The 26,137-nt window shown below is 36.9% G+C and overlaps 1 long non-coding RNA gene across 1 annotated transcript in view; it reads left to right on the top strand.

Moving 5' to 3' along the window:
* LOC120614710 (uncharacterized) overlaps positions 1–25,601 on the top strand; it is a 30,913-nt gene extending 5,312 nt beyond the window's left edge. Inside the window, exons 2-3 of the long non-coding RNA XR_005656054.1 lie at positions 23,457–23,507; positions 25,507–25,601. This is a non-coding gene — a long non-coding RNA (uncharacterized LOC120614710). The remainder of the gene's footprint in view (positions 1–23,456; positions 23,508–25,506) is intronic.
* Positions 25,602–26,137: the final 536 nt, after the last annotated feature.

Below are 26,137 nucleotides of genomic sequence, written 5' to 3'. Positions count from 1 at the left end.
CCTGTAAAACCAGAGCACAGGCCAGGAATGCAGATGGAATTTGGATGGTTGCTAGGTTACTTGGTACATTCTATCTCTGTTTACTGTTACTGCGAAGACTCATAGAAGTGTGAGATTTTCAATAGGAAAACACACTCTTTCGAGGCTTATAAAAAATCAAATGCTAAGCGAAAAGCACGAATAAAAAAATCTTTGAGATTCTTCCTTTTTCCTTCTAGAAAATATATTTCTAAGTTTTTAAAACAGAATTGAAATAGAAAAAAATGAATAAATGCTTTAAGAATCATCGTGTGGAAGCCCACAGTGTTGGCTATACACCGAGCCTGAACAAAAATATCACACTGAACACAGGCCCCGAGGTAGGGTAGATTTCATTTAGATAGAAATGTACAGGAAAGGAAGGGGCTGCTATTTTCATTTTATGAGTTTTAGATAGTGTCATTTACCATTCGAATAAATGAAAGAGAATAATTACATTCAGAGTGTTTAGAGAAGTGTTTTTTACTTCATAAAATAATGAAAACAGTGTGCTTGGAAATCACAGTGCCTTATTGTAAGATATTTTCCTGGTTAATCGTGACTCACTAGAGCCCTTTTATATAAGCTCACCGAAGTTCAGGGTCCTCAGAAGTTCTTCATCTGATGCGTTATTTTAAGGGGTCTCCTGGGCCAGGCCCCCATTCTAGACCTTGATGATAGCACTGCAGTGAGCCTCTGGGTATATTTTTTTCTTGTTAGGTAACTTCTTAGTTATCAATCAAGTATGTCTCTTCTTGATTGCTACTTCGTTATAACACAGAAATAAAAAGGGGAGAAATGGTTTTAACGGGTTAACCAAAAAACATGTGGTCCATAAGAAATATTATATACGTAGAAATAATAGCTGCCTTAAATAATACACCTAAAAGATATTTCATGAGATCCAGTTATTTCAGATTGTTTCATTGTTTATGGTCATTGATAAAGCCAGTAGATGTAACCAGAGTGGTAGGCAAAATAATATATTTTTACATATATCACATACATATGAATATGTTTTTACATATACGTTATACATATTATATGTAATATATCACATATATAATGCTCTACATGTATAGAGAAAGATAAATGTCATCTAAATGTTCCTTCTTTACTATCTCAAAAGTCCAAGGATCAATAAATGATGTACAAACCTAAATAAATGATCTACAAATTCACACCAAATGATATATTCTTATTATTTCTAGGGAAAAGCCATGTTTAAATGAATAACTATTTTCACACATTTTCTACATAGACACCTCAAATTAAAAGCATTTGAAAGCAAAATGATATTGCCTTATGGGGTGCGTGATTTATCTTCTACCAGTGTCTTAGAAATAGCTCATAATTGTGGAAAAGAACATAATTTTGAGAAGATCGTCTCTGATTATTTCAAACATGCTATAAGTATTGGTGTGTGTGTGTAAGAAGGTGCTATTTCATGACAGTTAAAAGCAAAGGAATATAAAGGAAAATAGTTCTTTAAGAACGACAGCCATTTTCACCACTAGGGCGGTGGCTATGGCAGGGTGAGACATGGCAAGATGTGGACTCTGTCTGGATAGAAGGGCCGACAAGTGTTGCCAACGGTCTGGCTGAGAGGTGTGAGATAAAGGAATCAAGGGTGGCTTCAGGCTTTTTTGACCTGAGGAACAAAATAAAGAAAACTTTATTGAGATAAAGAAGGTTGGAAGAAAGGGACAAGTTTAGGGAGATGTGGAAACCAAGAGTTTGCTTTGGAGCATTTTAAGTTTGAGATGCCTATGAGACATCCAAGTGGAGAGGATGCTGGTAGGCAGATAGGTTCTGATCTAGTTAGACATAAACACACACCCACACACAAAAGAGCAGAAACGGGGTGTGTTTCCAGAACAATTGCACTTGGCTCGCCTTTGTGCTGTTTTTCCCTCTTTTTTTCCTGGAGCATGCGTGCTGCGTGCAATGGCTGGTGACACACATTCAGTGGAGGTGGGATCTTGCCAATAGAGAGATAGCCTAGGTTTTGTGAAGTCTTTGTCATTTTAGATATAGGTTTACATCACCATTCAGGAACAACAGATATTAATGCATCTGGACACCTGACAAACTTTGAATTCCTCTAGTTCTTACAGCAAGTATTATAATGATCAGGTACCTCCAGCCCCATAGTGTTCCAGAAAGCACGTCTTCCTGCAACAGAATACCCAGAAGCTACAAAAGAAAGAACAGATGCGTTAAACTCTATAAATATAAAAGCTTTTCTATGGAAAATTACCAAACACACAAAATCTATCAATACTACAAAAATAGAATCTTTGAATATAGTAAAATTACTCAAATATTTGCAAAGCAGTTGACAAAAACAGTTGATATTAGTACCGTGCAAAGAGTGTTTACAATCTAATAAGGAAAACAAAAACAACCACCAAAAAAAAACCAAACAAACAAACAAGAAAAATGGGCAAAAGTCATGAATAAATAATTCAAAAAAGAGCAAATTCAACAGGTCAAAGAACACATGACTCTAGTGGTTATTAATCCAGATCAAGGTGATGAAATTTCAGACAAGTGTCATTTTTTTCCAAATAGCTATGTGAGGTGTGAGTTTTTGTATAATGGATATATAATATTTAAATAGAGATAAGAGAGTGATTGCTACTGTGAATAAGAAGAAATATTCGGGGAAGATAAAAATATGCAGGGGTGCATGGGGAGACACAGAAAACCCCGACAAACATGTGCACACACCTGACGGTGTGTGGCTAGTTCTCCTTGTAGCCCCGGGAGGCTGTCTGCAAAGCCCAGACCAGTTTCTTCTACTGCCCTTTTATTTTTCTGTAGTAATTTATCCCCTCATCTCATACGCTGCTCGCCTGCTCTACAAGTCTCCAAATAGTTCCCCGACATAGTTCAACGATCCCTTGGAAATCTTAATTTACTATCTTTTATTGATCTATCCTTAGAATATGCTCCTCAAATTATTCCAACACTTTCCAGTGTGGGTACTTCACATCAGACCGTGGCGAGAAAGAGAAGGGGTGTGTGGTGACAATTGTGTCTCGGTAAGGGTTTTTCTGAACATATGCATAAAATTTTCTCAATCAATGAATTGTAGAAATGAAGTTACTGCCATAGCACTGAGACTAGGGGCTGGGGAAGAACGGGGAGTGAGGGAGAGAAAATCTCTCTATAGAGAGAATGGTATATAATAGAGAGATTTTTTTCTAAGTTAAAAGTCCATCTTTCCAAAACTATTTTTATTTATCAGTAACAAATTGCTTTGAATCAAGTCACTTTAATCTAATATTTATTAAGTAGCTATCATGTCATTAAGATCGTGTTAAATATAAACGGAGCTTTACAGGTGGTAAGGGATATCGCCCTAATGCTTATGAAACTTGAACTTGTTCAGAGATAAGATTTGTACACACGTCACAATTAAAGACAATGTATAATAACGATTTATATACGAAGAGCTGTGGGCAACACCATTTTATGACAATTTTGCAAATCAAGCTCCCTAAGAGGGGTTTATTTCCCTCCTGTTTCCTGTATTTCCGCTGCTTCCAGAGGATAGAGTATTACACGATCAAAAGGAAAAATCATTTTAAACTGCCAGGCTGAGCTCTCTCCTCAAGCCTTTTCCTCTTTACCTCTTCTCTCAAGTTCTTAATTGGTACGTGTGTTTGTGTGTTTGTGTGTGTGACAAAATAGTTTTCCCTAACAAATATTATATGAGTAATAGGGACTTAATTGATATTCTAATTTAAAGTGAATTAGGAAAGTAAATAATTCTGGCATATAATTAGATAGCTTCTATGGTTCATAACTATGGTCATCCTTAAATTTTTTTCTCTTTTCTTGATTTTTTGGTTTTCTTTTTAATTTTAACTTGAAAGATAGCAGGATTCTTCTGGTCCATTAATATCTTTGAAATAGAAACTTTTCTGTCAACCTTTCTTTCCTTTCTCATTCTCTCTCTCTTTCTCTCTCTCTCTCTCTCTTCCTCTCTCCTTCCCTCCTCCCTCCCTCCTCCCTCCTCCTCCCCTCCCTCCTTCCTTCTTCCTTCCTTCCTTCCTTCCTTCCTTCCTTCCTTCCTTCCTTCCTTCCTTCCTTCCTTCCTTTCTTCCTTCCTTCCTTCCTTCCTTCCTTTCACCTTCAGCCCAGGTTCAGATTTACCTGCATAAAAGGCAACAAGCTTCTACAAGTTTTTTTAATGTCCCAGTGAATTTCTTGGTCCTTTCTCAAGCTGCCATGTAGATTATACTACTGCTTTTCTGGGTCTGTTTCCTCATCTCTAGGTGCTTGTGTTAGACGATCTTCTCAGATTTATAGTTCTGTTCCATGATTCTTTCTGCAACTCTCCCTCTCTCAGATAGCATGAAGAAAAAGTTTAGTAGGGAAGAAAATGTTCTTTACGTCCCCATTACAAAAATTTTCCAGGCACATCACCTCCCGCCGCCCCCCCCAAAAAGATATATCATATGAGGTAATGCAAAATCATTGATAGTGTGAGCACAAGCATACAGAGCTTTCTTGTTCTATTTACATCTCAAGCTCTTTATGAAGAAACTATTTCATTTCTAAATGTTTTCAGTGTGGATTTACCAGCTTGATTTACATGTGATTCAGAGGTTATCTCACTTTTCAGCAAATGTTTCTTGGAAACCAACTTAGTGGCTAAATTCTTCAAAAACTGGCACGAAAAGTGGTAATATGGTTTATTATGGAATTAATAATAATTTCATAATACATTTATGGTTTATTATGGAATAATAATAATAATTCCATAATCGACTTTACATAAAAATTTTAAAAAATTCGTGTGGCTCATATGAGATTAGAAATAGTAGGTAAATAACTGGTAAGCGTTGAATAGGTAAGGAGCTATGGAAAGGTTTAGAGACTGAAGATTTTTTTTAGCCAACCACATAGCTGGATTTCACTGAATAACTGATCACTTTTTCCTCTTTAGTTTTTGTGCTGACATAGCTCCTGTAAATCTATACTTGTAACTGTATCACACAAATAATTCAATGAGTTTGAGTCTTTTTTTAAAAGTAGCAGTAGTATCTATATACTTACAGTATCCCTTGTAGAAGAATTAGAACACAGTCATTATAAAATAACAGATTTTTTTCACCTTTGGAAGATATATTTAAATGCATTAGCACCGCCAGACTCGAATGCCAATAGAGAAAGAGTATTCTAAGCAGAGGATAGAACTAAACTGCACTGTGAGAGAGCCCACTTACTGGAACCCCGTGCTCTTGGGAACTTGAGAGCATGAGCAGGAAAGCTAAATAGTGTTTAAAATCTGATCTCGGTCGGCAACTGGGAATTTACAAAAAAGATTTTCTACAACGACATTGGGCACTAGTCAATAACTCTTTCATAGGTGAGTAAGAACCACTTTAAAATTAATATGCTCAGAACGGCTAAAAGTGAAATTGTAAACTAGAATAAGCCTGCTGTTTGTAAGCACTGGGATAAACACACAGCTAATATATAACATCATAAAGTCATACTACAGCAAGCGTAGAGTGCGTTAATGTTTAGCAGATTAGCACGCAAGATGAAAATCTTTTGGTAGTTGCATGTGTTTATAGGTAATTAAGATGGCAGGTTTAACAAATGCAACATGTTTTCTCTTCTCCCACAAAGTCAGTATTATTTATGTTCATCGCTATTTTTCAAAGGCCAGTGTGGAATAGGAAACATATATTTGGATCTAATGCAGAGTCGGGTAGCTGGTCTCTCACATAGAAGTTATGTTATAAAAAGGTTTGAGGAATAATTTTGTTCTTAATCACTGATCTTACCATTTATCCCAATTCTTCGAATGTGGCTTATCTCACAACTTACTTCTATCATAAAACTTTTTTCCACCTTCTCAGTCCACAATATACTCATTTGCCCCGCTTGCTTTGTTTTATGGTGCATGGAATAAAATTTTGGAAGTATTCTTTGCCTTTTTGATAGGATTTGGATTATTATGAATCAATTTGTCCTTGCATCTATTGTGAGAATAACATCGAAAAAGAGAGGTAAGAGGAAATTCGTCAATTTCAAAAAAAGGGAAGATTTTAAGTTGAAAAGAATGATACAACAGTCATGAGTTAGTGGACTTCTACCTGAAGGAAATGATGCTGTATTTATGAGAATAGCTAACTTTATGCATACAGGTTGATGGTGATGGTGTGAAAATCACAGAACTATAAGAAAGGCTAAGAATGTAGAAACTAAAAATGGCCACATAATGTAAGTTGCTACTTACATGCCTTTAAAATCTGTCTCCGTTCTAGGAGCTCAAAGAACCCTCAGTAAAATTCCCTTTAAGAAACTTGAATCTTCCCAATACCCTTCATCTATGGTTTTTTTTCCCCCTTTTTCAGTGGAAACAAATAGCGAATCATGACTCTTACAAGAGGGTTCTTTGAGCTCTTAGAATATAATTATATGGAGTTATATCTATATATGGCTATTTTGCAAAATTGCAAATAGCAATTTTGGCAGAACATTTTTCCATCTGGGATTATGTTGCTATTCATGAATACAGAGGTTCTGCCCTTTGAAACAATGTAATTATGATTGAATATTACCCATACCTGACATTTCAGTCCCAGAGAAGTAATAAAAGGGGTCTCCCTTTTGGTAATCACCTGTTTGTGCTCCCACCTTTTGGCTAAGGGATGTGAACAGCACCCAATGTGTTTGCTCTCCAAGACGAGCAAGCTATGCCAGCTCAAAAGTTTTACTGATGAGACTTTTGGAATGAAAACACCTTTGACTATGGCCTGAGATGCAGTCTGTGTAATATTTGCGTGTCGTATAGCATTTCCTTGGGTAAAGAATAAAGGGAAGTGTGGAGGACTGCTTTGGTTCTCTATGACTTACAGATGCAATGTCCATCCTAAAACTATACCTAGCCCAGGTAAGGGTGTCACCCCTGATTTAGACAAAGAACCAAAATGGTGGTCTTCCTAGATAACAAGGAAGTTATGTAATTCCCTCCCAACCCCTCCTTTTTTATATCATAAGTTTAATAGTTGAATGCTGAAGAAAAAAACCCAGGTGATACTTCCCTGTTTAGAACCAAGTCTGAGGAAGCTTGTCCAGGAGGTTTTTATTCCCATTCAGACACCTCTAGAGATGCCACAAAGCGCCAAGGGAGGAAATCATAAATCTCCTAGGATTTGTCCTGAAATTTCAACTTCTTTAACAACGACTGCCATCACCACTCAGTTTAGAACTTTAAATATTGTTTTGCATTGCTCTTTTACTGCTTCAAATGTATTAGGACGATTTCTTCAAATTGTTTTCCAGACTATACGATTATAAAATATTATAGCCATTTTTCTAATTGAAACATAATGAATGAGTGTAACCCACTCAAAATAGTCACCTTGAGATGTTGCCTCCTTATTTTGGTTATGGTACCTACCAAAGTTTAAGACAGAAGAAAAGGTATGAGAAAAGCAGGCAGAGCTTCACAATGGTTGCCATAATATAAGTCTTGTTCCTTAGAAACATGATTTTATTTTATATGAAAATGAACAAGTTTCTGGTCCGTGCTCAATCATAAAAGTAAAAGATGGTACCTATGAAAAATTTGGAAACTCAGAAGGTTAGACAGGAAACTATAAAATCAAGCACGGATGTGTGGCCCAGAAACTATCACCCCGGATCTTCCTGGCTCCAGTGTAACTTCATGGAGTGGGTTCATTGCCATCCACGGCAGCCCCCACCACTGGCCAGCCTCAGCTAGCCCATTCCCAGCTCCGCGGCTCCCATTTCTGTACTAACTGTAGGCAGATGTGTGGTCAAGAAGTGAGAGGGCTAAATCTGTCTAATTTAATCAAATAATTGGAAGTGACACATTCAAGAGTATTCGTTCAACAGTAACTGAATGCGTCCTATTTCCTAGACACAGTGCTGGGCACGGAGGTACAATGGGGAATAAAACCATCCTGTATCTCAATGTGTTCACTGTCTAACTGGAGAGTTTGACACTTCTTCCTACAAACCAATTACAGTGAAGTAGGTGTGATTCAACAGGAGAATATGCAAAGTGCTATAGGACTCAGAAGAAAACAGAACATTTCGTAGGTGGGCTTCCATTTAGGCTGGATCTTGAGAGAGCAAAGCAATGAATTTCCCCCTGGTCTATCACCAGTTTAAACCTCATCTTTAACATGTTTAAACACCAGTTTAAACCTCATCTTTAACATGGATAAACATGAGAACCTCCCCCAAAGTCAGAGCCAGAATTATTCATATATCTGTAAAGGGCCAAACACAATCTTGTAATGATAGCAATAAAAATATATGGTTATTTAATTTTTTAAAGAATTAAGTAATAAATCTCTGGGTCTTATCAAAGACTTGAGTGTGGTGACATTTCTTCAATGGTAAAATAACCTAAGATTTCTATAATAGATTCTTCCAAATGGTTCCCTGAATCAATTTACCAAGCACACAAATGAAAATGAGTTTATAAGAACTGCGAACACCTCCAACACACACCTTCGTAGATAAGACCCCGAGACTTCTGAATTCTGTAATGAGTTCTGTGACTGGCCGGCAGTCAGGGAACAGAATGTAATGCCCCTGTCACTTGCTGTCTGGACCTGAATAGAATAGATGTCTTGATCACACATCTCACTCTCCTAGTATATATAGACCTGGACTCAATTATGGAGCTGACATATCCATTTTGTCTGAAATTCTTTGAGAACGTAAAGAATAATAAATGCAGGGTTACCTCTCACCTTTATTCACTGGAATTCTCTTTCATCCTTAGTATTCTTCCAGAGGCTAGCAGTGAGACTTAAAAGGATGTTGGAAGATTATCTAGTATTACTGACCACTCCCAGACTGAAGCAATTACTCATTCCTCTAAATATTTATAACTATTACCCTCAGAGTGCTTCATTAAGTTAATGCAATACTATATATATTTCAATATTTTTTTCAGTTATTTTAACTCTTAACTAGGTTCTTTACTTAAGATTCCTTCTATTTATGCCTCGTATAGCTGACAAAATTATGTTACTTTGACACTCAAGATCTGTCTCATACTTTCTAAAAGGCCCCTTTCTTGTGACCTTGCAGTCGAAAACATCTTTCATGTTGTTTTAATTTTCTTTTTGACTTGGAGAGCTCTTAGAGGCTTTTTAAAACTGTGTTAATAGAAATCTAAACCCCAACTATTATTCGAGCTGTTGGATGGTGCAGGAGTTTAAAGTGAGGGAACCCTAAGTAGTATGAGAGCAGTAAGCATCTTGGGTGCTGTCACTGAAAGTGACCTTGAAGAGCTCAAATGTCCACCTCCCTCCTCATTATTGTACCCAGGACAAACTCTGCCCACTGATGAGGGGTTGACAAACTATCTTATGTGGCGGAGTTCTCTTCGGACTAATCGGAGTTGGGATGAGTGAGCAGAGTGCACTATCTAAGTGCCCTCATTTGCCATTCTGCAGTAGCATGATCCCAGGACGAAGCTGTGGGGATAAGGCTCAGGATGTGATGCAGTGGGAACAGGGGGCACACGGCTGAGGTTGCTGTGAGACAGGGCTGAGCGGAGCAAGTTTTCAGGGGAGCAGGGGCTTGCAAAGCATGCGTTCGACTTCCGGTTTCACCTCTGACAAGTAAAGACTTAGAAGTCCTCACTCCACACTTACAATGAGACTTAAGCTGAACAATCCGAAAAATCAATGCCTTTTCTTGGACCCATTAGAGAACTGAGATTGTAATGCAAATTACCACCCTCCCCCAAATTGGGAGAAACAGGTAAATACAGAGAATCACAGCTGAGATCAGCTTAACTGGAACAGAAACCACTGGAACCACAACTGGTAGGGACAGACACTTAAGTGATAATTTTGACAAATTGCCGAAGGCTGAGTGTGGACTAGCATGAGAGCAATAAACTCCTCGGAGCCATAACTTTGAAGAGCTGCGTACATTCTTGGGTTTTATCTCCAGGAACCTAATAGGTTCTCATGATGCACAGCCAAGAAAATCCCCTCAAGTTTCTGTAGGAATCACATAGAAATCCAGGAGAGAGAAGCTCCCTCGCCTGGGGTGGGCGCCTTGCACCTCGCAGCTCTTTTGTGCTCACTCCATGGGATCCAACCCAGTACGGGCAGGTGCCCCAGCCTTGCAGAGGTCAATGACCTTTGGAGTTGCTTTCTGACCAATATTCAGGCAGCTACAGCTGTACTTTCCCGCAAGGGATCTGTGCTAATCTTGTTGTTCACTTTGAAGTGTTTAAGCTTTCTTAAAACAGGTACTTGCAACATGAGGCTTGATTTCATCTTAACTCCTTTTTGCTTTAGCGTGAGACTCGCTGGAAAAATCGTTTCCTTTTTTTTTTTTTTTTTTTTTTGTTCGGAAGGTGTTTCTTTAATATAAAAAGATGTCAAAGGGAAAAGAGATAAGAGTAATGAAACGTAGCCGAACAATTCTCATTTTCAAAAATTCTTCCACTGTTGCTTCGCACATGTGCCTGAATAGAGGCCAAACGTTGTTACTCTTCCTTTATTTCCAAAATGCCTCGAAACATTCATCTCTAACTTCAGCCGATAGATTCAGTGGCACTAGAAAACTAGATGTCAGTAGAAGGGCTATTGCTTATTTTTGTATCCTGGGAACATTTTTTCTCTTTGGCATTTACTCATTAGCAAAATTTGCTTTGTTTGTACATCCTAAGATTTTAGCATCCCATTTTAAATGACAGGCTGAGAGAATTAGCAAACATATCTGTTAGTTCTTCAGAGGGAATAATTAACCGTTTTCTTACAGCATCTATTCTTTCTGATATATTACATACATATTTTTGTCTGTCCAAAAAAGCAAGGAGTTAAGTTTTGGTCATTGCTGTATCCCCAAAGCCTAAAACTGTGCCTGGCATCTAATTGCCCTCCATAAATATTTATCACAGCACTGTCTTTCCAGATGTCCTTGTGGAATGGCAGACCCTGTCCCTCACAGGATATGGCCAAAATTATACAAGAAAAATGCTGTTGCCTTCACTATGATAGATGTGATGGGAAATAGGAAATGTGAGGAATGGTTATGGTGATTTGTTCTCACTGTATATACAAAAAAAAAAAAGAAGAAGCCCATTGAAAATCTATTAGGAGAACTTAAGAAAAGGCATAAATAAGCAGTTATTTTGGCCTCCATTAAGTAGCAATATCTGGACGCCGAGAAGCAAGAATTGAAAGCTTTATATAGTCAAATGTAAATGAAGAATGAAGCAGACTAGTTTGAATTCTTCGGAAATGAATTTTAAAGAAAGCACTCGAGTGGTTTACATCTGATTGTATATTAGTATTACATATATTTTTAGTTTCTTGTGAGAAGCCATTGTTTTTAATTTATATCCACAGTCTCAACATATAGAGACATTGTCTCTCTGATACTTTTCAAGTAGAATTTCTTTGATTTGTTAAATGCTTCTTTAGAGTGTTTAATTACATTGATAGAAGATGGTTTACCTCAATATTTTTACTATATAAATCTCTTGTTTTGAAGAAATAAAATTGATTTTGTTTAATTTCCAGTGAGCTATTGATGAGAAATACAGTGAGCTTTTGTGTCTTAGATAGTTGAAGGAAAAGTGATACTAGTTGTGTACCTCATGAGAAATCAGTACTTCTAATTTTCATTATCAAAACAAATAACATAATCTCTCTTCCATCAACTGTAATGCCACTTACCTATTTTTTAAAAAGTTTTCTATATTTAAGTTATAGGATCTTGAACAAAGTCACTATTTATTAAAAAAAATACTTTCTAATGTTGAAAAGAAAGTAGTAAAGTTATATAAAATTCAAGTATTAACAAATTTGTTTCCATTTTTATCAAAGCTTACAATTTGGGAGGATTTCTATATTCTAGAAGCAGATGTGACTAGATGTCAGATCTTGGAATAATAGCTTGCACAAATAATTTATTTCCTACATTTATACAAAATCACAATTCCCACTGTTACCTGAGGCAGAACAGGCACGACGTTGAGTTATTGAAACATTTTCCCCCACAGATGCTGGTAGCAAAAGTAGAATTAAATGAAATCTAGGTTTTATGACATTGATTAATTAAATTAGTCTAGTGTTAAAAAAAAAAAGAAGAAGAAGATGAAGAGATTTAGTGTCTAGGGATCATGTATTAAGTTTTACTGCCTCACAAACCACCCTGAAACTCAATGGCATAAATAACCATTTATCAGTGGAACTTACACATTTATAGGTTGATTGGTAACCTACCAATCTAGTGGGGCTTGACTCGTCTCAGCCAGACATGGATGATCGTGGCCGGGCTCCTTTATGTGTACGTGGTTGGCTAATAGTTCTGCTTTGGGCCAGGCTTGGTAGCCAGCTCAGCGGAAGTGGCTCCCCACCCCACTTCTCTCATTCTCCACCTGGGGCCAGTTGGCTGGCTCAGGCTTGTCTTTCTCGTGATGTGGGAGACTGAACTATGCAAGAACTGCTGAGGCCTTGTCTGGAAACTGTACATTGTCGCTTCCGCCTCATGCTATTGCCTAAGAAAGTCACAAGCCCAACCTAGGATTGAGAAGTAAGGAAAAACTATTCTGCCTCTTTTCTAGGGGAGATTGTAAAATATTTGGATACTGGGAGATGTGAAGAATCAGAGGCATCGATGCAATTTACTATAGGTGGAAAGAGAAGATGCATATTTAAAATAGTATGAAATAAATTAGGAAATAATTTTTGAATAAGAGAGACATCATGGCATGATACATTATTGATCATCTGTGACCACAAAGAGAGTTAGCACAAGGCTTTTATACAGGTAGTTGATAAAAGTGCCTGTATCGAAGATCTCTATATCTGCCAGTTTCCCTATTGATTCTCAGAGTGTGCTCACGTGACCAGCAGAATCATCTGGGAACTTGAGAGAAATGTAAATCCCCAGGTCCTACCCCAGATCTACCTAATCAGAAACGGGGGCAAGGCCAGTCATCTGCATTTCAACAAGCCCTCCAGGCAATAACGATGCCCGCCAAAGTGGAACCTGCACTAGGCCACGCTTTGATTTATTCCCCTGGTTTGCAACAAGGTAGGAAAAAATCTTCTGGTGACTTGTGTGGTTTACTAACAATAACACGATCACATCTTAGGGTTTTGTTATTGACAATGTCAATTGGAAAGATCTCAAAAGCTTCCTGAATTTTTACATATCTTTTTCCACATGGGATATCACTGGACAGCAGAGAGAAAAACTGGGTTGACTTGTCTCCTCCATACTGAGCCTTGTCATGTGCCAATGCTCTGTGCTTTTCCAGGTATTTGCCACTGTGTTTAATGCATTCACCCTTTTTATTTTTTTTTTATCATACCAGGTGTTGAAATTAAGGTGCATAATTTATTACAACCCTCTTATAGTTCCTCTCCCCTTTCTGAAGATTTTGTCATTTGGCTCTTTTACCACAAATAAGATCTATGACATTTTTTGGCACAAAATGATGAACCAAATATGTTTAAAAGGTCAATTCTTTTACATTCGTATTCCCCGTTTGTCTAATAAAATTTATTTGCGTGCTGACCTTAGCCCTTCTCTCTTTCTCAAGTGTAGAAGAATGTCTGACTACTTTTTCATGTAGTCATGAATGACTTTTCTCTTGACAAGTTTTTTATGATAAAGATTGCTGTTCAGGACTTCTTGAAAGCTCAGTTGGAACAATTGAAAAGTGGCGTGAGCTGTGTTTCATTTCATTCATTTCTTGCAAAGTGAAAAGATACTATCCAATCATTGATTATATTCCTATTATTATCATCTGGACTTTTGAAACTAAAAAGAAACTCTATTCTTTTTATTTAAATTTTTCAATTACAGTTAACAATCAATATTATTTTATATTAGTTTCAGATGTACGGCATAGTGATTAGACATTTATATAATTTATGAAGTGATCCCCCATTAGTCTAGTACCCACCTGGCACTATACATAGTTATTAGAATATTATTGACTATAATCCCTATGCTGTACTTCACATCCCCCTGACTATTCCGTAAGTACCAAATTGTACTTCTTAATCCCTTCACCTTTTTCACTCTGCCCCCGAACCCCTCAACCCCTCTTCCATCTGGCAGTTACTAGTTTGTTCTCCGTGTCTATGAGCCCGTTTCACTTTGTTTATTTTGTTCTTTAGATTTCACATGTAAGAGAAATCGTATGGTATTTTTCTTTCTCTGTATAACTTATTTTACTTAGCATCTTCTAGGTCCTTCCACGTTGTTGCAAATTGTTAAGATTTCATTTTTTTATGGCTGAGTAATATTCTATTGTATATATGTACCATAACTTCTTTATCTGGTAGTCTATTGTTGAGCACTTAGGTTTCTTCCATATCTTGGCTATTATAAATAATGCTGCAGTGAACATAGGGGTGCACATACCTTTTCGAATTCGTGTTTTGTTTTGTTTTGTTTTTCAGATAAATATCAAGAAGTGCAATTCTTGGGTCATAAAGTAATTCTATTTTTAACTTTTTGAGAAACTTCCAAACTGTCTTCCATAGTGGCTACACCAATTTGCAATCCCACCAAGAGTGCATAAGGGTTCTGTTTTCTCCACATCCTCGCCAACACTTGTTTTTTGATTTATTGATAAGAGGCGTTCTGACAGGTATGAGGCGATATCTTACTGTGGTTTTAATTTGTATTTCACTGATAATTAAGGATGTTGAGCATGTTTTCATGTCTATTGGCCATATGAAATATGTCTGTATGTTCTCTTTGGAGAAATGCCTAGTCAAGTCCTCTGTCCAGTTTCTAATTGGATTGTTTGTTTTTTTGGTGTTAAGATGTATGAGTTCTTTATAATATTGGCTATTAACCCCTTATCAGATGTATCATTATCAAATATCTTCTCCTGTTCAGTAAGTTCCTTTTGTTTTGTTGGTGATTTCCCTTGATATGCAAAAACTTTTAGTTTGACATAATCCATTTGTTTATTTTTTTTGTTTCCCTTGCCCAAAAAGATATATCAAAAAAAAAAAAATATTCCTAGGAGCAATGTCAGAGTTTACTGCCTATGTTTTCTTTTTGAAGTTTTATGATTTCGGGTCTTACATTTAAGTCTTAAATCCATTTTCAGTTTATTCTTGTATACGGTGTAAGAAGGTGGTCCAGTTTCATTTTTTTGCCTGTATCTGTCCAGATTCCCCGACACTATTTATTGAAAGACTGTCTTTACCCTCAATGTATATTCTTGTACTATTTGTACATATGTACCATTAAATGACCATATAGGTGTGGATTTATTTCTGGGCTCTCTATTCTGTTTGTGTCTGTTTTTATGCTAGTACCATGCTGTTTTGATTACTATTGCCTTGTTTAGTTTGATACCAGAGAGCATGATACTTCCCAATTTATTCTTCTTTCTCAAGATTGTCATGGATATTTGGGGTCTTTTCTGTTTCCATATACATTTTAGGATTATTTGTTCAAGTTCTGTGAAAAAATGCCATTGGTATTTTGAAAGGGATTCCATTAAATCTATAGATTGCTTTGGGTTGTATGGACGTTTTAATGATATTAATTCTTTCTATCTATAAGTACTATATATCCTTCCTTTTATTTGTATCTTCTTCAATTTCTTTCTTCAATGACTTGTAATTTTCTGATTATAGGTATTTTACCTCCTTGGTTAAATTTATTCCTAAGTATTTTATTTTTTTAATGTAATCGTAAATGGGATTGTTTTCTTAATTTCTCTTTCTAATAGTTCATTATTGGTATACAAAAATGCAACTGATTTCTGAATATTAATTTTGTATCTTCCTACTTTACTGAATTCATTTATCAATTCTAACAGTTTTTGGGTAGATTCTTTAGGGTTCTCTCTATATAATATTATTATCTGCAAATAATGACAGTTTTATTTCTTTTCCCATTTAAATGCCTGTTGTTTCTTTTTCTTGTTTGACTGCTGTGGTTGACTTCCAATACCATGCTGAGTGGTGAGAGTGGACATCCTTGTCTTGTTCTTGATCTTAAGGGAAATGCTTTTAGCTTTTCTCCGTTGAGTATGTTAGCCGTAGCTTTGTCATATATGGCCTTTATTATGTTAAGGTATCTTCCCTCTTTTTCCAATTTGCTGAGAGATTTTTATCATAAATGTATGCTAGATTTTTGTCAAACCCTTTTTCTGGATCTATTAATGTTATCATATAATTTTTCTTTCAATTTGTTAATGTGGTGTATCACATTAATTGATTCGTGGCTATTGAACCAAACTTGCATCCCAGGAATACATCCAACTTGAGTCTGGTGTATGATCTTTTTAATGTATTGCTGAATTCAGTTTACTAATATTTTGTTTAGGATTTTTGTACCTATATTCATCAGGGATATTGGCCTATATTTTGTTTGTTTGGTTGTTTGTTTTGTTTTGTTTTATTTTGTAATGTCTTTGTTTGACTTGGGAATCAGAGTAATGATGGCCTCATAAAATGAGCTTGGGAGCTTTTTCTCTTCTTGAATTTTTTAGACTAGTTTGAGAAGAATAGTTGTTAATTCTTTTTTAAATGTTTGGTAAAATTCACCTGTGAAACCATCTGGTTCAAGACTTGTTTGTTGGAAGTTTTTTGATTACTGATTGGATTTTGTTAATAATAATCTGTCAATTCAGATTTTCTCTTTTTTCTTAACTCAAACTTGGAAGACCGTTTCTAGGAATTTATCTATTTCTTCCAAATTGTCCAATTTGTCAGCATATAATTGCTTATAGTATTATTTTATGATTCTCTGTATTTCCATAGGATCAGTTGTGACTTCTCTTTCATTTCTGATTTTATTTATTTGGGTCCTCTCTCTTTTTTTCTTGATGAGGCTGGTGAAACATTTATATATTTTGTTTATCTGTTCAAAGATCTTTTCATTGATCTTTTGTATTATTTTCTTTAGACTCTATTTTGTTCATTTCCACTCTGGTCTTTATTATTTCTTTTCTTAAAAGGAGATTCTTGTTGCTGGTAACTATGTAAATTTAAGGGAAAGCTTTCTGCTTTAAGCCATTAGGTCTCTGTTGACATAATATGATGTAAGAATGACTTTCATTTATTTTACCAAGAAAAATGCTATCAAAAATAAAAAATAAAAAAGACTGGGAACCAATATCTCTACTAAAGAATTATTGATAGAATAATGTATACAATTTATAAACATTAAATGATTAATTTAGTATGTTATATATTCAGTTTCATATAGCAAAATTATTTCTAAGGTCACCACACAACCGAGAAAGCACTTTAAAAAAATATCAGTGCATTATTATAATTATAAAATATCACATTTTCAAGTACATTAGTAATGGTAATTGAGAGTAATTAGATGAGCATAATTTCTGAACCAATGGCAAAAATAAAAGAAGGAAATTGTGTTAATTGATGTTGACGATAATTCTAAACTTGGGCACAAAAGTTGGATGTTCTCCCAACAAGAATGCTTATTACTGCAAATTGCTTGTATCATCACCTAGTTGATTCTCCTAAGACACATTATTAGTCAGTTATTTTCTGGATGCCTAATGTCTTTTTTTCTCCAGTTACATATTTTGAATTGTTATGATTATTAGCTTATAATTATTTTTTACTTTTCAATATGCATAATACTTGGTTTTATTGAACCATAATTCAAAATTGCTTTTGCTTTGTGTTAGAATCTTTTTCATAGAGACAGCCGAAATGTCAAAACTGCCTGATAAGATGGTCTATGTTGTTTGATTACACCACATAAAATTTATACCTAGTACTTCCTTTGTCTCTGGATCATAGTGCTTGATATTTTACCTGCAATAATCAATGAATTCCTTTGGCGTGAAACCTGTATTGGTCACCTTTAATATTCCTTGAAGGTGTTACATATCAAATCAGTACCACTGCCTATTAATTACTTTCAGATAACTTTTCTTCGCTACAGTAGAAGGAATTTTCTGGGTAACTGGGAGGTAAGATTAGGATGACTTTTGAAAAGGGATAAAACGTGGAGCAAAGCTAACTTACTTTACAGATTCACCTACAGTTAAAATTGCCTATGACTGAAATTAGCCGATTCCCTGTTAACCAATAGAAACTATGCCATAAACCACTGGCCGAAGGCCCTGGTGACCCTTGCTCAGACCAGAGGTCACCTATGATGAAGTCTCTGCGCCACCTTTTGGTCAGCAAAGCAGGTCAGTTCTAAAGATGTAATTGACAATAACTGGGCAAATCTTTCAAGAGCATCATCTCTATTCCTGAAGATATATTTGTTGAAATGTATTGTTCTCTCTATTCAGACAAATGTGGACCAAGAGACTCTGACTTGTTTTAAATCTAGGAAGCCCAGGTAGTTATATAGGCACTTGCTCTTTAAAAGCGTTTTAAATGTAGTTCATAAAATACTTGCTTTATTTGTTGTGTTTTTGTGTTTATGAGTCCGTTTCTCACACTGCACCACAAGCTTCTAGAAAGACAGGGCAATGTTCCTGGTTCCCTTTATAACACCGCCTGACTCATGGCACATGTTCAAAATATGATTTCTGAATAGAGAATAAAGGTTAGAGTTAATGATGGTACCAGGTTCTGGAGGGCATCTCAAGATGCCACTATCTATCATCTGTATTAGTTTCCTATTACTGCTGTTGCAAATTACAACAAACTTAGTGGCTTAGGAAAACTCAAATTTATTATCATATAGTTCTAGAGGTCAGAAGTCTGAACTGAGTCTCTATGGGCTAAAACTAAGATATTGGCAGGATTGCGTCTCTTCTGGAAGCTCCAGAGAAGATCTATTTCCTAGGCGTTTCCAGCTTCTAGAGGACTCCCGCACTTGTGGCTTATGGCCCCTTCCTTCAGTTCTGAAACCAGAAGCATAGCATCCTCAAATCTCTCTCTGACCCTGATGCTTCTGCCCCCTGCTCCCGTTTATAAGGACTCCTGTGATTACATTGGATTTACCAAGATAATCTCCCCATCCTGAGGTCGGCCAACTGGCAACCTTAATTCTCCTTTGTCATGTAGCCTAATGTACTTATAGGTTCCAGAGATTAAGATACAGACATCTTTGGGGAGCCATTATTCTGCCTACCACATTGTCCAAAGGGCTTTAAAAAAAAAAAGTTTTCAACCTGGACTGGATAGCTGATTTTTTCTTATTTGATTATAAACTATGTAAAAGTACCCAAATGGCATACAATTATTTTGAGAACAAGGGCCTAAATGTGTAAATGAATTCCATCCAGCTTTCTTTTAGGCAAATTGTTTCCATCTGCTTTATATGTGTATGAATCATAAGGACTGCTGGAAAGACTCAGGAATTTGGTACAAATGAGAAAACCTCATTTGAAGCAAGTGTGAGCTTTGAAAATAAACCACTATTGTGTTTGGATAATAGCCCATTAACAAAGGTTAATTTTACTTAAATCTCAGCACATTTTGATTTTCAAGAATGAACTTCAAGTAATTAGAGTCTATTGGGTAAACTCTTAAGAAAAAATATGAATATGTTGTTCTGAGTAATAATATAAAAATACATATGTAAAAAGTTCACGTTCATTTTCAAAATTAAAAAAAAGTCAATAAGAAACCCATCTAAACAAATAAGAAGCAAATTTATGAACTTAAGCACTTACCAGAGTAACTCAGAACACTCACTTTTAGCTTATAAACTAGCGGATACTAAATTAAGACCATTTCTGAACAGAAAGAACTTTTTCTTCTGCGGGAAATGGAAAGGGTACTAATTAAGAATATGAAACATTATGGCATAATGAAACTACTGAATTGCTCCCAATTTGTCCTGAATTTTGTGAGCTCCAGGGCTGTGGTGGTAATTTTATTCTCTATCTTATGTCCAAGAATCAGCTACCATCTGCCTCAGAGTAAGTTTACCTATACTGGCACTTTTACTTCCAATCTAATTGTTTATTTATTTCACTAATGAATTCTGTCCTCATTAAAGCCTTTGGAATATATATTAAAGCTGTGTTTTGAGTCCAGAAAGAAATATACTACGTTTTAAAATAATTTTAAGGCTATCTGTTGGATCTTTTCGGAACATTGTTTTTCTACATTCATATAAACAAAATCAAACAAAACTGCAAATTAAGAGGTAAAATGCCCATACAAACCTATTCTATCTTATTCTGATTTTTAAAAGAAAGAAAATTAGTCCATGCCCTCCTGGCCAAATCTGGGTTCTACAAATATTTTCATTAAATATTTCTCAATCCCTACTCAACATTTTTCCTTTACAGCTATGGAAATATAAAAGGTCTGTCTCTTGAAATTCTCCCCTGAAAGTCAAAGGCAGGATATTAGCTGTCCCACCCATTAGGGGTAGAGAGTCCTCTGCTTCCAAGTGGCCTGTGCCATGTGAGACTGCCTTCCAGAAGAAACTGTGTGTGTGGTTTCATCTTTCCATTTGGCATATATATAAAATTTATATATAAAATTATATATAAAATTTATATATATATGTGTATATATATATATATATAATTAGTTGGTTAGTTTCTTTTCACTATGCTTTTGACTTGGTTCTGACATCATTCTCAATTTTCTCATACAAGTCACTTGATTCAAGCCCTGACTCACATCTAAGTCCTGCTAGACTTCTTCCCCGAGGAACTTCAGTGTCTCCTCTTACGCTGGTCCTTCCAGACTGATCTCTCCCTGGGAACTTAAGGATTTACCCACCTGGTGCTGTGCACGAGAATTGCCCAGAGACCCCTATTCTCATTCTTAGCTTCCTCCCAGGGTCGGGTGCAAAAGCATTCATTCCTCCCGGGGGAAGGAAGTGACAGGGCACAGGAGTGAGAGAGGACATCCCTCGGGCCTCATTAAGGTTCACTTCAAATCACTTCCTTAACCACTGACTTGCTGCTGAAATTGGTGACTCAGCTGACTAAATCTCCCTCAGCCCTGGGAGCAGGAGGCAGCAGCGGGGGAACTGCACTGAACCCCAGCTCCAGCCCCAGCGGCATTCTCCATTGTCTACCAGTCCTTTGTGAGATTAAATGGGTCACATGCCTCTGGCTCCTGAGATGGAGGGCTCGAATCTTCTGAGTAGCTGGAGGAGTCTCATATGACAAGCGATGACTCGTTACAACAGCACTATTTGGTGCAAAAGAAGCATCCACTACTTTTTTGCATTTTGCTGAAATAGGGACCTGCTGTCTCTTTAAATGAAATGTCTCTGATCCTGTTTAATTACTCCCCTTAGTGTGGGCTGGAGGAAAATACTGCAGAAAGGACTTCTACCTATTGTGTGAGCCATTGTTTGTGACACAAATGATTTGGTTTCTCATTTTGATATTCTTTTTGCATGATTTCATTCATTATTTTCTTAAATGGAATGTAAGCACCAAATATAGAAGGGGGAAAAAAAACAAACAAACTTGACTTTCTTTTTTCACAGCCATGAATTTTTTAAGAAGCTCAGTAAAAATCAGCCTATAGGTTAGTTTCAGAAAATAGCGAAGCACTTCTGAAGACGCGAATATGTCAAAGCTTAGAGCAAGCAGAATCATGGCCCTCAGAGTTATAAAAGGATTTTGATTAGCCCTGCTCTAATACGGGCATGTCAACAAAGCAACAGCCAAACACAGAAACGCGTAAATTGGAGAATACACAGATTGAACGATTGAAATTTTTATAAGTAAATTTTACTCAAAACAAAACCCACCCGTTCCTGTTGCCTGATACTAAGGCAACTTTGACCGAGGTACAAGATGTACAGCGATCAGAACCAGGTCAATGTGCTTAATTAAATGTGCTGGAACCAGGAGCACGTCCTGAAAGATGTTCAAACTGTGGTATTTTGCTCTCGCTGATGCACCAAATACAATTTGTTGCCGATCCAAAGGCCTTTCCCTGTGCCCCTCCCCTGCTCACTGCAAATCAGTTTTGTTCAAATATTTGCCACTTTGTGCTTCAAAGAATCTGGGCCTCTCTCCTTGGCCCTAGAGAATCAGCCACAGAAGGTCCATTACTCTTTCTAGTGGTTGGTTTATGAAAACTCAAACAATAGAATTCTGGCCAATAATATATGAGGGAAGTGTCTTGGGAGGCTCCTAAGAGAATTGTGCTCATTTTAACAAGGAAACCGAGAAAGAGGACATTTGTGAAGATGTGATGCCCGGAGCTGGTGTAGTCATATTGTAACCAGGAGGTAACAAGCTGGAGGATAAAAGCCAATGCAGTGAGACTTGCACAAGAGAAAAGAACTGGACCCTTGGTGGCTGTGTCAAGCCACTGAATTAACCAACCCTGGAAGGGACCTAACTCTAGACCTCTTGTTTTATATAAGGAAATAAAATTCCTATCATTATTTAAGCCAGTCGAATTTTATCCTCAGCAACTTCCACTGAATGCATCCTAAGAGTTGCCATTGATTACAAAACTTAAGAATTAGCTTTTCTAGTATTGCAGGTTACTTTAACTTCTAGTTACTGTGACTTCTAAGGCCACTGCTAAAATATGTTGTCAATCTGTTACTGATCTTTTTTTTTAATGAAAATGGCCAGACTAATAAGCAATCATATCAAGAGCTGTATTTATACAGTATAGGTTTATATATAAAAAAAAGCACACTTGAGTATCTGACCCAGTTAATACTACCTCTTCGATGCTACCTCTCCTACAAGCTTTTATAGCTTTTAGCTTCCAGACTCTAACCACTACCATGATTGATGAAAGAGGCTTTCTCTAGCATACCTGCTCTGTGGGGAATATGAGCTAAAGAGACTTCCACGTTAATGCATTTTCAAATATGTTCCAGGAAGAATGTGGCAAGTTTCTAGGGTTATTCTGATTTGCATATGTAAGACCAATTTTAGAAAAGTGTCATTTAGTAATCCAAGCTTATATATGACTGAAAGAATGATAATAACGAGAATAATTATCTTGATTTTAGTAAACATTTATTGAAATATTAGAATGTATGAGTGAGTCCATGAAGTTAGTATGAAAGTAATGATTAACAGTAAGGGCTTTGGTCTCAAGCAGATGTGTATCATGGCCTTGAAAGGTATCTGTGCATTTTCTCTGGAGGAAAACCCAAATGAGAGTTCATGTTCTCCCTCTGGTTCCCAGGCCAATGTCAGGGTCCTAAAGAAGGTAGGCGGCCAGGATCTCCCTTCCTTTAGCCTTGGGCTTCTATGCGGAGGGACATCTGTTAGTGGAAAGCCCCCTGTTCTGCACCCTAGTCCTCTCCAGGTGGGTGATTTACCTGACCTTGGGAGGTGAACTAGGCTGTGGCGGCATCAGCCCCTTCTTCACTTCTTTTGTTTGGGGTTCAGTTTTTCAAGTTTAATCAGGACCAGGGCTGACCAGCAGGCCCTGTCCCCGAGTGGATAAGTCTGTACAATTCAGCCCAACTTTTCTCAGTAATCAAGCTGACATTTTAATCTTTACGTTTCTGAATCTCTCAATCAGATCTGAACTCCAGGGAGTGGGGAGAGGCTCTGCGAGACTCCAGATTATAAGGTATGCATGAGAGGGTGGGGATAGGGGGCGAGTATTTCCTTCCCGGTCAAAAATTTTCCCCCAAAACGTGTAGAAAATCATTTGTTTCAGTCCCTTTCAGCCAAAAGTTCTCATACACATTGACTCCTGGAAGCCCTGCTTTTCTGATCATTATTAGACGGGCTCAGAAGACAGCAACTGCCAGTTTACTGCAACCTCACTGAATGCTAGGTAGGCAGCTTCTCACGACTGTGTGAAATGTCGTAACATGTGAAAACCAGGCTGAGTTCTCCAAAGTCCTCACCACACCGGGTCCAGCTGACTCTCCCCGTCTTCCTAAAGCTGCGCAGGCTTGGAGTATTCCGCTCGGTGTGTTCGGTGAGTCAGCCATGAGCGGCAACACAGAAGCACTAACCTCAGCAGCTATAGCAAGCGGGGATATTAACAAGGGAGCAAAGAGAGAGAAAAAACATCAAAAGAGTATTGATGAGCACATATGAACCACTCCAGTTCCATCCAGAAATACTTGAGGAAGAGATTTCAGAAGCTGAGTTTATGTGTTATGTAATTTAAGGGCTAAAATCGATATAATTTATATCATGATCAATGTGACTCTAATTTGATTGATGTGTTGGCAAGGATAGAGAAAAGATGAGTTGCAGTAAAAATTGTCATGCTGATGTTTTGATGTCATCATTCTGTGTATGCATTCAATTTGGGAACATTATGATGAGCCTTTGTGCTTAGATTTGAACATAAAGTTTACTTCCTATTTTTCTATTTACCTACAATTGTCTAGAGTATCAGGGACCATGCCTCTTACCTGTAGCTAAGTCTTGTAGAAGAAATTGTTTGGATCCTAGGTCTTGAAAATGGTTCTCACCCAGTTCCTGAGGCCCAGACTGCTACGCTTTTTTGGAGAGAATGTCTGGCTTTCCAGCAAACACAAGCATAAGTGTCACTGTAGCCACCATTAGACTCCTCATTGGACCCCCCACCCCCTGCCCCATCACACCATTATACTCTCCACCCTGCACCAGCCTCAGCGAAAAGGAAGAGGTTGTAAGCTAAGAGCCAAGAGGCTTACAATTAGGAGGAAGGAGGTGGGCATATAGACCAGCATATCCAGTAAAGTGTTGTAGGTGTATATGGGGTCCATCGAGGGGTCAAATAAGGTGAAGATATGTCTAAGAAAAGAGCAAGTCTGTGGTCCAGGCATAATTGATAATACTATTCTTGTTCACTTTCAAAATTATATGTATTTGAATGACAAATTAGATGGCTACTCTAGTTTAGGAAAGGCTGATCTATTCTTGAAACTTGAAAAAAAACATCAACAGCATCTTAGGGGTGAAGCTTAACATCATTAATGTAAAAGTGCGTTACCTGTGGTCAGGGCCTATGACTCATGGGCCATTTGCCTTCAGTGCCAAGCATTGATGAGTATGTGTGTGTGTGTGTGTGTGTGTGTTAGAGAGAGAAACTTGAATGAATATGCAAGTTGAATGAATGCTATCAATTAAATTACTAAAATAACTTATTAAATAATTAAAGTAATTTTCTTTAAAAAAAAACATTTTTTTTTTCCCAAAAAGGTTTGTCAGGAGGTTTTAAGTGAACTGATTTAAGAGAAAAAAAAGTAATTTTATCAGTAACCTCAAAAGGCTGGTCTTAGAAAAATCCCTTGAGTCCTCATTGTCCTCATTCCCTACAGGACAATAAATGACATGAGGATTTGTTAGATGAAAATCTCCCAGAAGTTTCTGGGAATAAAGATGTGCCAGCAATGCAAAGTCATGTCACTCTGGCCCCAGTGCAGAGAGAATTTGACAAAGAAAGTACAAGACTTATTTATAAATTGTAGATGGAGCTGGGAGATAGGTCTTAGAGAGAAAATGAATTAACCATTCTTTCTAGCTTTATCTAACTTGATGACTAATAAAAAATTCACACATTTTAGTTTTAAGTTAGTAATAACCATTAATTGGTCCAGATTTTTTTTTTTTTTTTTTAATCCAAGCTTTCAGGAAGTCTTCACAGATAAAAGAGTTTGGAACACAGATGCCATCACCTCTCCTGAAGAGTGGAATTATCTACTAAGAGAATTCTATCTTCTACCACAGATGTAAGTTGACCATTTCTTTTGTGTGGCTTTTAACAGTCCCTGAGGGTCCCCACTACAAGCTCTTAACCTCCTTCCTCCTACCTGGAGTTCCTTCATCAGAGAAGAATTTCACTCTATGCAGAAACAGGCGAAGGACTTAGAATTCAAACAGCCAGTTAAAGGACTAATATCTGAATTCAAATGATTTCAAATGATTATAAAATCAGCACATCCAGCCCTTAAAGTGAATAGATGGTTGATTAATTTAAAACAGGGACATGCAAAGGTACTGAAAAATCTAAGAAAGAGACGGTGGAGGAAAGAAAGTGTAAGTTTTTTACTTTATAATTTTGCTTAGAACTAACTGTTTGTTGTTCTTCCAAAGTATTGCCTCCAGCTATTCATAGAAAGATAATATGGGAAGTGAAGTCAATCATTCATATAATTATGTTTTACCAAACAAAAATATGACTGAAGTATTAATGGGGAACTAGAGTATTGCTGAGAGAAGCGTATGTGTGCTTGGCCCGAGCTGGCATATACAGTG

Source organism: Pteropus medius, unplaced genomic scaffold, assembly GCF_902729225.1.
Source record: "Pteropus medius unplaced genomic scaffold, Ma_sr-lr_union100, whole genome shotgun sequence".
NCBI lineage: Eukaryota > Metazoa > Chordata > Mammalia > Chiroptera > Pteropodidae > Pteropus > Pteropus medius.
The sequence above is the reverse complement of the archived record's forward strand: the minus strand, read 5'-3'. Positions and strand labels throughout refer to the sequence as shown.